The sequence below is a fragment of the Lepidochelys kempii genome, chromosome 1, assembly GCF_965140285.1.
Source record: "Lepidochelys kempii isolate rLepKem1 chromosome 1, rLepKem1.hap1, whole genome shotgun sequence".
Classification (NCBI taxonomy): domain Eukaryota; kingdom Metazoa; phylum Chordata; order Testudines; family Cheloniidae; genus Lepidochelys; species Lepidochelys kempii.
The window spans coordinates 148635826-148648393 of NC_136380.1; the positions used below are offsets into that span (position 1 = coordinate 148635826).

The 12568-nt window shown below is 42.4% G+C and overlaps 1 protein-coding gene across 11 annotated transcripts in view; it reads right to left on the minus strand.

Moving 5' to 3' along the window:
• Positions 1-12568, minus strand: part of DMD (dystrophin) — a 1937833-nt gene that overhangs the window by 286125 nt on the left and 1639140 nt on the right. The window lies entirely within an intron of this gene.

The following is a 12568-nucleotide window of genomic DNA, read 5'->3' on the forward strand; positions in this document are numbered from 1 at the left end:
TTTCCGTACAAAACTCTAGGCTTTGACAGGTGACAAACAAGGCTGATGTATATAAATGTGCCAAAAAGAAGAAAAATCCCTCAGGATCACAGCTGGATCTGACCTTTACATGGTACGTCTTCCTGTGTAACATTTTCAACTTGAATCGGGGACTGCAACACTGGTCCTGCTGCATGGCAATCCCAAGAAAACTAAGCTACTGCAATAGCAGAGCTTTAAAATGCCAAGTTCACTTACAGTCTGTTGACAGAATGCATTTCAGAGTGCAGACTTCAACAGTCAACAGTAATAAACAGCTACTTTGTACTACATCAAAACATTGGTCAGGGCCATGGCTGTAGGAGGGCCTGAGAATAGCAAGGACCCAGAATATGCAACTGGAAGTTCATGTTGAACAGCCAGCTTTTCTTATCACTTTGTAATTTCTGGCCAGCTACATTTCAAATTCATTTCCCCCCCCATTTTTAGCAGGGCAGCTTCTGCCAAAATAACATTCTTTAGAGAGCTGCCTGGTACTAACATTCCTATCTGCCTACACACTGAATAGACTCTTTGTATATTATCTGCCTCACTCTAAGAGATTTGTATGTTTCAGATCCACAAGGTTACAGATTCATTCAGGAGCAAACAGTGGCCATATCAAACCTTTAACTTGAAAAAATATCTACCAGTATATGATTGCTTTCAAAGTAAGGGAAAAGATGGGTGAGCTGGCCTAGCAAGTAATACTCCGCCTTGTCACGAGGGACACTTGGGTACGTAGGTTAGTTTTCTAGCTGTTGTCTCTCAATTCCTGGAATGGAAGTGTTGTGGAGGCAATGTGGAAGGAGAAGTGATTCGTGGTATTGAGCAGTGTGGCCAAGAAGGAGTAATCAATCATCTCAGATGGGCTCCAACCGGAATTATGTCCCATCTTCCTCAACACAAAGGATGGAATCAAAGCAGGGAAATACGGACTTGAATGGAATATTGAACAGTTTCTAATTGGGCTGGCTGTATTCTACGCAAATGGTTCAGGGCATGCACACTAGCTGTTCTGAGGCACGCTAAGAAAACTTGCAAGGTTTGCCAATGGCAACACTGGCGCCCTTCTAAACTGCTTCAGTTGTAATACCTCAGGGGTACCTACATCCTGCTGTTCCTTGCACAGCTACTACAAGCCATGTACTATCGGAGATTTCAAAAAAGGCCATAGGTGCATCATGGGACAATAGTTAAAAGACATATCTAACTGTTTCAGTTAATGTGTGTCCACATTGGCCTTAAAATAGCTCTTGGCAAACAGTTCAGATTATACTGGTGCTACTCCTGCTGGAAACAAGTATAATTCAAACAGTACTTAGATTGCTTGTAAAATGCTTGGGACATTTGTGTGTGTGCACAAGCAGTATATTAAGAGATGCTTGGGGGAATGCAGTTTTTTTCACAGTAAATTTCTCCAATGTCAACAAGGCCATAGAGGCAGCAACATTCAGCCTCCAACAGAAACACAAAAAGCCCCTTCGGAGGAAAATAAAATAAGGGAAGAATTAAGCTGTTACTGAATTGGAAGTCAGTAAGTATTACAGTATTTATACGCGCTAGGATACGATCTCTGCCTCAAAGAGTTTACAATCCAGTTTCATAGAGTACAAGGCCAGAAGGGACCATTGTGATAATCTAATCTGACATTTTGCACTACACAAGTCACAGAACTTTGAATTAGTTCCAGCTTGAACCACAGCATATTTTTTTAGAAAAACATCAAATCTTGATTTAGAGATTTCCTTTGATGGAGAATCCACCACAACCCTTGATAAACTGTTTTAATGATTAATTATATTCATTGTTAAAAACTTGCTCCTTATTTCTAATCTGAATTTATCTAGCATCAAATTCCAACCACTGGATCTTATTATACCTTTGTGCGCTAGATTGAAGAGCCCTCTACTATCTAAGTTCTGTTCCTCATGTAAACAAATACATACTGTGATCAACTCACCCCTTAACCTTCTAGATGCAATACAGCCAACGAGAGTAGGATAAAACAGGAGGTAAGAATGCATGATGTTTCTAGAACTAGAGGTTATAATTCATTACGGCTGTGCAGAACAGAGATGATGAGGAACAAAGAAACAAGAAAACAATAAAAATGAATTTGTCTCCATTTGGTTGATATGTCTTCCATCCTTCTCCTCTGACAGCCTTCCCATCCCAAGAGAAGCAGATTACATGAGAGGAAAGAACTCAACTCTTATATTTATCTTTTGAAATGGGAAAATGTATCTTATCCTTCAGAAAGGAAAGTGAAAGATCAATACAAGCAAAAATCTGTTCCTTGTCAAGAATACAAGGGGAGGATCCATTTCACTTTGGAAACTACTCAGATACTTGGAAAATTACACTGGTGTGTCACATTATATCTAGACACATTGACATCATACTGGGAACATATAGTATTCATAACATTTTGGGTTTTTCTAATACATTGAAGTGCACAAAGTAAGTACAGTGGATCAAATTCAGCCCTGCTGTAACTCCATTAAAGTCATTTGAATTACAATGGGAAATAATTTTACTCAATGCACTGTATTTTTTAAATTGTCTGAGGACTACATCTCCTTAAAAAAGAGGCGTACAGTAGACAAAAAATACATTAGGTACAGTAATGCAATAAATATTGATTGTTAACAGGTTGTATTACTTTACAGAAAAAGGTATGAGTTTTGTCTCGCCACACCCAACATAGGACCCAATTCTGAACGCCTTACTTGGGGAAAAACTGCCACTGAAGTCAATGGCAGTTTTGCCTGCATAAGGACTACACGATTAAGTCCACCTTTATGAAAATGTCCTATAGAATTTAATAGATAACTAAAACTTCACTGAATTTATTTTTTTAATATTCTATAGATTTGTAAAAGAATATATTTCTGTTACAGAATGATTAAAATCTGAAGCAAGGCTTTCATTTTCAATTTAATTCTATAGGATCTATGAATAATTTCTACAGAACACTATTAAATTTAGATAGATGGTTTTATCCATCTTAAATTATATAGAATCTTTTAGTAAAGGATAATATGACTAGTTTAAATTCTATTTTTTTTTCTGATGATATATGTTAAAATTCTGTTGAAACTCTTAGACTTTAAGGTCAGAAGGGATCATCATGATCATGTAGTCTGACCTCCTGCACATTGTAGGCCACAGAATCTCACCCACCCAATCCTGTAATAGACCCCTAATCTCTGGCTGAATTACTGAAGTCCTCAAATCATGATTTTAACACTTCAAAATCACAGAGAATCCACCATTTACACTAGTTTAAACCTGCAAGAGACCCGTGCCGCATGCTGCAGAGGAAGGTAAAAAACCCCCAGGGTCTCTGCCAATCTGACCCGGGGAAAATCCCTTCCCTTCTCCAAATTGTATGAAGTTAAGAACTCAGTAAGAAGTGAAGGGGACTTGTCTTGAGGAAAGGGATGAATTTTCAGGAGAGGCATGGAAAAGACTGGTTCCTCATACAGTAACAAGTTTTGTAATGTGTGGTCTCTATATATTAGACTTTTGGTGCACAGGAGCTACATGTGCCTGCAACCAGAAGACAATTTGTTAACAGTGTTTGTTGGTCTGCGCCCTTCTCCTCCTTGGTACTCTGAACCCAGGGTATTAGGGGCAGTGCGCACTGACTGCCTCTCCAGTTATCTTACACTCTAGTTATTGTACAAGGTACATAACCAGTCTTTCTTCTCCAAGTGATGGTTCCTATGTGTAGTCTACTTGAGGTAACTCAGAAGCAGCATTCATTGAGGAGAAGAGTGCAAGAAACTCTGCTTTACCACTGACTGAAGGACTGGTCTGCTGAAGGAAGCAGCTGCTGCAGAAGCCTGTGTCAGGACACAACCCTAATGTCTCACAAATGTATGCATAGAATACCATGTTACCATTCTACAGATCTCCAGAAGATGGACATTTGGAAGTGAAGCTGTTGAGCCAGCCTGAACTCTAGTTCAGTGAACTCCCATACTTTGTGAGCATTGGCGCCCAGTTTGTATAATTTTTGGTGGTGCCCAGAACAGTTCCAAGCATAGCTGTCCTGTCCATAGGACTGACTGGGGCAACCAGCTGGGGCCTGGTGCTGGCAGCAGCAAGCGACCTGGCCCCAGCCTGCCCCGCTGGCTCCTGGCATTGCCCTGGCGAGGGGGCGGAAGCCAGAAAGAGGCGGGGCAGGGGCAGAAGCTTGGGGGAAGAGGTGGAATGGGGGCAGAGCAGTGGCAGGAAGAGGCAGGGCGGGGGTTTGGGGGAAGGGGTGGAGCAGGGTGGGCTGGGGCTGGGTCGCTCGCTGCTGCCAGCATCAGGCCCCCTGCTAACCCTCCAAGCTTCCCTGGATCCTGCATCCCCCTGAAGTGCGGGGGCCCCCAAAGCAGTTGTCCCAGTCCGTCCTATGGATGGGACGGCTCTGATTAAATATAAGCCCAAACATTGGTGGAGCCAGGCACACATTCCTGAATACTGGTGGAGCACGGGCACCATGGGCCCATATAACTCACCGCCTATGCTTGTGGGGTAGGGTTATAAGTCAAATTATAGCTAAGCAGGATGTGCCCATAATCCACTAAGAGAGTCTTCTCTATTAAGTTCAGCAAAGGAGACAAATAGTTTGCGGGATTTCCTGAAGGGTTTCATCCTCTGTAGGTAGAAGGCCAAGGTTTGTTGGACATCCAGCAAGTGGAACTTCCTGTCCTCGCTGGTAGCACAAGGCTACAGGTAGAAGACAGGTAAGTGGATGACCTTGTTCAGATTGAGATTACCTTCAACTTGAATTTACGATATAACTTTCGAGAAATTTTATCCCTATGGAAGACTGTATACAGAGCATTGGCCATAAGGACCCTCAAGCTCCCTACTCTTCTGATTGAGGTGACTGCAACTTGTGTAGACAGATGAGTGGAAGAATATGAGACCAAAAGCTCAAATGGAGAATTTGTAAATGCAGATAAGACTTGATTGAGGTCCCCTATCAGGGTTGGTTTCAGCACTGGAGGAAAGGTTCTGACAAGGCCCTTCAGAAACGTCACTATAAGTAGATAGGCAAAGACTGTATAGTTGTCCACTAGCTGGGTGAAAGGTGCTAACAGTTGCCAAGTGCACTTGTGAGGAGCTGAGGGTCAACCCCAATGTTTTCAGAGAGTGGAGATATAACAATATAGTTGGTATCTCAGTATGCTCTGGAGGTAGCTGACAATGTTGATACCATTATGACATGCCAATGTAAAATCCAGACCAATGAGTATCTGTGTCACCCAGGCCCTCTAATCTGAGGTGCCTTTTACAATGCTTTGCTCCTGTAGCCTCCAGTCTGGACTGCTCATAAACAGCCTTCAGCATGCAAGCCACACGTTGCCTTTTACCAGCCTTGGTTATATAGCAGGGTGATCCCAGTACACTCCCAGCCTTAGATTTACCCCCAGATATGTATGTTCTGTGCTGCCTACCCCACTCCCGGATAACAGAAGTTTATATAAAATCTGTTATTTCTTCAATAGAAATCATATGCAGACAACTTGCCACCCCAAATAAAGTTTCCCAAACACTTCAATTCGGGTGCACTCAATTAGATAAAACAAGTTTATTAACTACAAAGAGAGAGATTTTAAGTGATTACAAGTAATGAGGCATAAAAGTCAGAAATGATTAAAAGACAAAGTTAAAACACCACTGGTGCCTAACTTAACTATAAGATTCAAGCAAAGTTTCCCACCCTATGCTTTCAGCAGTCTTACTGACCAAACCCACTAGGTCAGGACTCTTCTCCCAGAATTCAATGAAGGCTTCCTCTGATGCTTCAGGCACAGAGAATCGATAGGCAGGCAGAGAGGGAGGGGGAGTCTTGGGGTATTTGCCCCTCCATTTTATAGTTTCAGTCCCCCATTGAAAAACATTTCCAGTTGCATACCAGGAGACAAAAGGTCTATATGGAAGGATTTTCTCTGCTGTTTTTCCTCTCACTATTTTGAGCTTCCTTTGTCTCCCCTTTCTGCTTGATGACTGTTTATTGCTTAAATTCAAATTAAGCGGAGCACACAATCCTTTGTTTGAGACAGACCTGTTTGCCAACCTCAGTTTGGAACATGTGTTAATAATATCACACAGTGGAATCTTATAACTTTACATACAATGTTGTCACACATTTTTTCAGGACAATACGGGCCAGCAAATTATCAGTTTTCAAATGTTATCTTACAAGACATGCCTTGTACAAAGACTATTACAATAGTATGTAGGCTTTGGACACACATGGGTACATTCTGTCACAACCATATAGCGAATCTCTTCAATTTTGCCAGGTTTCAGAGTGGTAGCCATGTTAGTCTGTATCAGCAAAAAGAAGGAGGAGTACTTGTGGCACCTTAGAAACTAACATTTATTTGAGCATAAGCTGGGCTTTAGCCCACGAAAGCTTATGCTCAAATAAATTTGTTAGTCTCTAAAGTGCCACAGGTACTCCTCATTCTTTCAATTTTACTGTATAGAATTTCATTGTAGACTCTTTCCTGTTACTGCTAATGATAGAATCTACAGAAACTGAGTGTCATCTCTGTAAGTTCGCTGTCCATCCAAATACCAACATTATCAGATGAAAGAGGCTGGGTTGGGATGGAGACCTTGCCTCTGTCCCAGGTTAAGACAACTGATAGGAGCTGAACGCAGATGCACAGGCACTTGTTGACCATCTGGAGAATGCTTATGAACTAGAACTGTCTCAGCCACATGGGAGCCATGAGGATCACCATTGCTTTGTCTTGATCTTCCTTAGGATTTGTGGTAAGAGAAGGATGGGTGGAAATGTGTACATTAGTGTTTCTGACCATTGCATTAGAAATGAGTCCCCTCCGGAGCTGTGGCCCAGGATTGCTTTGAAGCAGTAGAATCTCTCTGCCAGAGTATTCCACATGCCTGTCCAAACTGTCAGAGGGTGACCTAGTGGCAGATGCATCAATTACACAAATTTACAGCCTCTGTGCATAAAAGGATGGAGAGTGCTCTTTCCTGCTTGTCAATATAATTACTTGTTATCATGTGGTTCAACATGACTTAAATGTGAAGCTTCCAGATTAATGGCAGGAACCATTTGCAAGCCTCTTGTACTTCACACAGTTCTAATATGTTTATGTGTAATCTGGTATTATGCAAGGTACAAGTACCTTATGCTATATGTTCCTTTAGATGGGGTCCCAAACCTATCAGAGAGGTTTCTGTAATCATTATACTGGTGGGTGGGTGGGAATGAATGAAGGAACCCCTATGCACATTATCTCTATGTTTTCCCATTAGGTCAAGACTCTGCGAGGGAGCAAGACCACACTGTGCTTGCTTGGTGTAGACTGCCTGCATCCACGTGTGTAGACATTGAAAATAAAGACTTGCAACGGGCATCAAATGTGCACATGAGGCCACATGGTCTAGGAGGATGAGACAGGACCTTACTACCACGTGGGGACTTACTTGGAACTGAGTGATGAAATCTGTCATAACTTGGAACTGATTTGAAGGTAGGTATGCTCTAGCTGGGACTGAATACAGGGCTGCTCCAATCAAATCTGTCGTCGCATGGGAGCCAAAATAGAGTTTTCTGTGTTCATTTGGAGACCTAATGCTTGTAAGAGTAGGAGCAAGGAGAGAGTTGCCATCTGAACTTCTTGATATGACTATCTTGTGAGCATCCAGTTGTCCAGGTATGGGAACACTGATGAACTGTCATGATGCAGATACGCTGGTAGTACTGATAATACATTCATGAATACTCTTGGTGCTGTTGAGAGGTCGAAGAGCAGCACTCTGTATTAATAATGGTGTAGGCCAATGGTAAAATGCAGAAACCTCCTACTTGCAGGAAGCATGGGCATGTGGAAATAAGCATCCTTCAAATTGAGAGCTGTGAACCAGACACCTTGGCCTTGCGAGGGGATTATAGAGTCCAAGGTGGTAACTCTGAAACTCAGGCAGTGGATGAAGACATTCAGCTGTTTGACATCTAGTATGGGCCTCCAGCCTTCTTTCTTCTTGGGGATGAGGAAATATCTTGAACAAAAACCTTTTCCCTTTGGGCTGGGGCAAAACCAGCTCTAAATCTCCCAGTTGGAGCAGGAAGTCTACTTCCTGCCTGAGTATTTTTTCATGAGAGGGGTCCCTTAGGAGGGCCAAGGAAGGGAGTTTGGGAGGAGGGACTGCCATGAACTCTATTGCATATGTAATGGTGATTACTTCCAGAACCCATCCATCTGATGTTATAGGGCACCATGCCAAAGAAAAGTGAGCTATATGGCCACCAAGAGGGTTGGATAATTCTGAACCAGGTAGACTTGGTGGGAGGACTGGTTTGTGGCTCTCAGATGTCCCACCAAAAGAGCTGCTTGGTGGGAGGCTGGGGCTCGGAGGAGAATAAAGGAGGAACCTTCTGTTTTCTGTGCTGGAGTTTCTGACATTTTCAGGGAAGGATCATAAGGCCGCTGGTGGTAGAAGGCTGATGAGTGAAGCACTGCCAATGGTAAGACTGAGGCTTAGGATATTTTCTTCATGGTTCCTCAGTATAAATTCACAGAGCATGGAGAGTTGCTCTCAAGTCCTTGAGGGTATGTAATGATTTGTCCATTTTCTTGCTGAATAGCTTATTTCCCTCAAAGGGCAGATCCTCCATGATTGGTTGGATTTACTTGGGAAATCCGGAGGATTGGAGCCACAAAGCCCATCTCATGATTATAGATGTTGCCACTGAGTGGGAGGCTGTATCCGCTTCATCTACTGAGCCTGGAGGACAGATCTAGCTAGCAATTTACCTTTCTCAATGATTGCTTGGAACTGCAGTTCTTGAGGCAACTTTTTGACAAAATCAGAGAACTTATTATACTTTGCCACTAAAGCCTGTTAGTTTGCTATACTGAACTGTAAACTAATGGAAGTTAAGTTCTCTCTGCCAAAGAGTTCTAGGAGTTTGGTCTCCTTACCTGTGGATGTAAAACTGGGATGGTTTTGCTTGTTTCTTTCAGTGACAGCCTGCACCAACAAAGAGTTTGGAGTGGGGTGTGAGAATAAGGATTCAGCTCCTGTAGATGGTACAACTATTTCTTTTGCACTCTTTTCAGAGAAGGAACTCAGTGGCCAGAGTATTTCAGTCCATCTTGGTTGGTTCTAAGATGGAATCATTGACTGGCAATGTCATCTTACTAGGGACATGTGCTCTGGAGGATGTCTAATAACTTGTGAGGGTATCCTGTATATATTCCAGGGGGATCTGGTGCATATCTGTGATTCTCCTTAGGAAGTCTGGAATAGTCTACAGTTGTCCATTGGTGATGGTAAGGGTGGTGTGGCTGCCTCATCTGGTGAAGACAATGATACCCCCCCCGCCCACGGGCTTTGATTGATCAGCTTGATCCTCTTCCTCAGAGTATTCCTGAGTGGATTGAGGTTCTTCTCTACATGGGGATATGTGCTGAGGCTCCAGTTCTGTAAGTCTGTAATTGGAAAGTTTTATGAATGAATCCTAGGGAGCCCAAAAGGCCAATAAGAGTTATCATAGGAGTAATGGGGTGGTCCCCAGTGAGAAGGGCACAACTAGTCCTGAGACAGGCAGTCTCTGCTGTGGGTGTGGGAAGATGCCCACAATCTTAGAGCCTCTTTTGCAATGGTTCTCAACCTATTTACCATCGTGGGTCACATATGTAGCGCTCTCTGTGTTATCTGGGCAGCATCCACACAATATATATACACACTACCTGTATGGCCCTGAGGATGTCACTTGAGCCGCAGCTGTGTGCTGATTAGGCTGCAGGTTGAGAATCACTGCTCTATTGTGGTTGACCTCTTGCTCTGATAAGGCCAGTGAAGCTCTCCCACTAATCTCAGAGTCATCAGAGGAGTATGAGGCCTATGTACCATTGGACAGAGCTATTGGTACCGGAAATGGTCTTACTGTGTCTCAGCTGGTAGATGGTACAGGTGACTGTTGAACAGATGGCACTGGATTAGATCCAACAGCACTGGTGATTTGGTGTCTGCATAGAGAGAGATGTCCTCCAGAATAGTATACCTGATCTCCATATTTGGGCTTCCTGTCTCTTGATGGTCTAGGGTAGATGGTGGTTCTTGGTCCTTGTTCTATTGCCTCACCAGTGCAGAGGATAGTCCCAACACTTCTCCAGACAAGGGTCCCGGGGCATTCTTGGCTCTCAGTGCCAAGGAACTGGTACTCTGTTCCTTCTTATCTGCTGACACCCCCATACCAGGACATGGAGTCTTGCACAACTTAGAATGGGTCAGGGAAGAAGTCCTCTTCTTAGACAAGGATTTACGGGGGATTTCTCACATTTGTCCTTATGACAATGTTTTCTCTTACACTCCTCATGTCTGCCTTGTTCATTGCTAGAATCTTTAACTCTGCTTCCAGCGGTCCAGGAGCTAGAGACAACTATGCTCGAAGGATGCTTTCTCAGTGCCTCTGCCCAATGTACGGGGGAGTCTTATGGCCAGTGTTGGACAGTGGCCTCACTGAATGATCCATCATGAATGTTCAGAATCTGAACCTGGGGATTGACAAGAATTTTCTTGATGCAATAAAAACAAATTGTGTGGTCATCACTGACCAGGTAGGAGTGGGGGCAGACTATGCAGACCTGCAATCCTGGGGTCTTGGGCATGCTAGGTCAAGGGTGTAGAGGGAGTAAGGGTATGCCAGGCCCCTAAAAGCTCACTAAAACTGACCCTAACACTAAAATCAAAGTTTTATCAGAACAGGAGAACTGTTTACAATTATTTACACTAATAAAACAAAGAATGCTAGCTAAAGCTGTGGACCGTTGGAGAAGTGCCATCTCAGGTGATGGTGGTAGAAAGGAACTGACATGGCAGTCGGTCTGCACCACCTGTTATGCCCTTGGTTCAGAGCACAAGGAAGAGAAGGAGGCAGGCATAGACACCGCTAATGAAAAATCATCCAGTGTCAGTCACATGTGCACGTTGATTGGAATACACATAGGAAACAACACTGAAAGAAGTTTGCAGGATGATATGCCCAGATTTACCATGCAGATCGAGGATCGGGTATGTCTTTAACCGCATCTGACCCAGCTATGTCAACTACCTTTGCCACCTGCAGTCGCTGAAATTCTCCTGACATTCCTAATAATGACTAGCTTTTCTACTGCCACAACCTCACACCCACAAACGCACAGAAATCTGCCTAAGGCTCCATGTGTTTTACATTGCACAAAGCCCTGTAAAACACAGCTATGGCCCTGGTTTTGAAAACTAAAAGAATATACAATATAGCTCTTGGGATCGTTCATGTCACAAAGATTCTTCCTTTAGGGATTCATCATGGTTCAGGATAGTTTATCAGAAATAAGTAATTAATTGATGTCAAGCCTCATCTTATCCCACAAGCAATATATAAAAAGACATGACATATGGCAAAATGCCATAATTATTTTTTGACAATACATCAGAGAGAGATCAATCATGTATCTGACTTCCCCGGCACATTTTTCTTTAATTACAAAAGGTTGGAAATGGGGAAAAAAATCCTACAAGAAGTAATTAGTTAGAATAATTGGACCACATCTGAGTTAGACTAGAACACACAAATTAATAATGTCCAGCTGACAAAATATTTATTTCTGATGCAAGTAAGGGAGAGACAAAATTAACTAAGTAATACTTTAAAAAAATTAAAAAACTTAATTCCCCCATCTATAGACCAAATTCTATCATTGAACTTGTACTTTTAGCTCCCACTGATGATAATAAAGTAACACTAAGAACTTTAAATTTGCATAACCTTAACTTATCCACTGAAGTGAATGTGATTAATTAAATAGGACTTCAATAAGAAAAAGACAACACTACCTGAATAAATGAGCCCCACCTGAGGGCAGAATTTATCCCCAAGGCATTGAGACTTGTAATAAATAAATAAATAACCTACTAACAAAAGAGGCTATCAAGTTTTATTGAGTGATGTGGTAAATATTGACTAAGGTGAAGGCAAGATTTACATTTATCTTGAAGTTAATAAATGTGATGCTCACCAAAACAAAGTCAGGATGTTTATTGTTACATGTCTTCATAAGAATGGCAATACTGGGCCAGACTAATGGTCCATCTAGCCCAGTAACCTGTCTTCCAAAAGTGGCCAAAAGTGGTGCTTCAGAGGGAATGAACAGAACAGGCCATCTTTGAGTGATCCATCCCCTGTTGTCTGCTCCCAGCTTCTGACAGTCAGAGGCTAGGAACACCCACAGCATGGGATTGCATCGCTGACCATCTTGGCTAGTAGCCATTGATGGAGCTATCCTCCATGAACTTATCTAGTTCTTTTTTGAACCCATTATAGTTTTGGCCTTCATCCAAAATATCTAGAAATCTTTCCAAAATATAATGGTTTTCCCCTATTTGTCTATAATCCTAAAAGGAGAGAGGACCAGAAAAACTGTCGTAAAATTATGTAAATAAAAATTAATTGGCCAAAAAGTGTTCTAGATCCATATAATTAACTTCCCATCAATGTAAATATCTGAAATATCTGGCC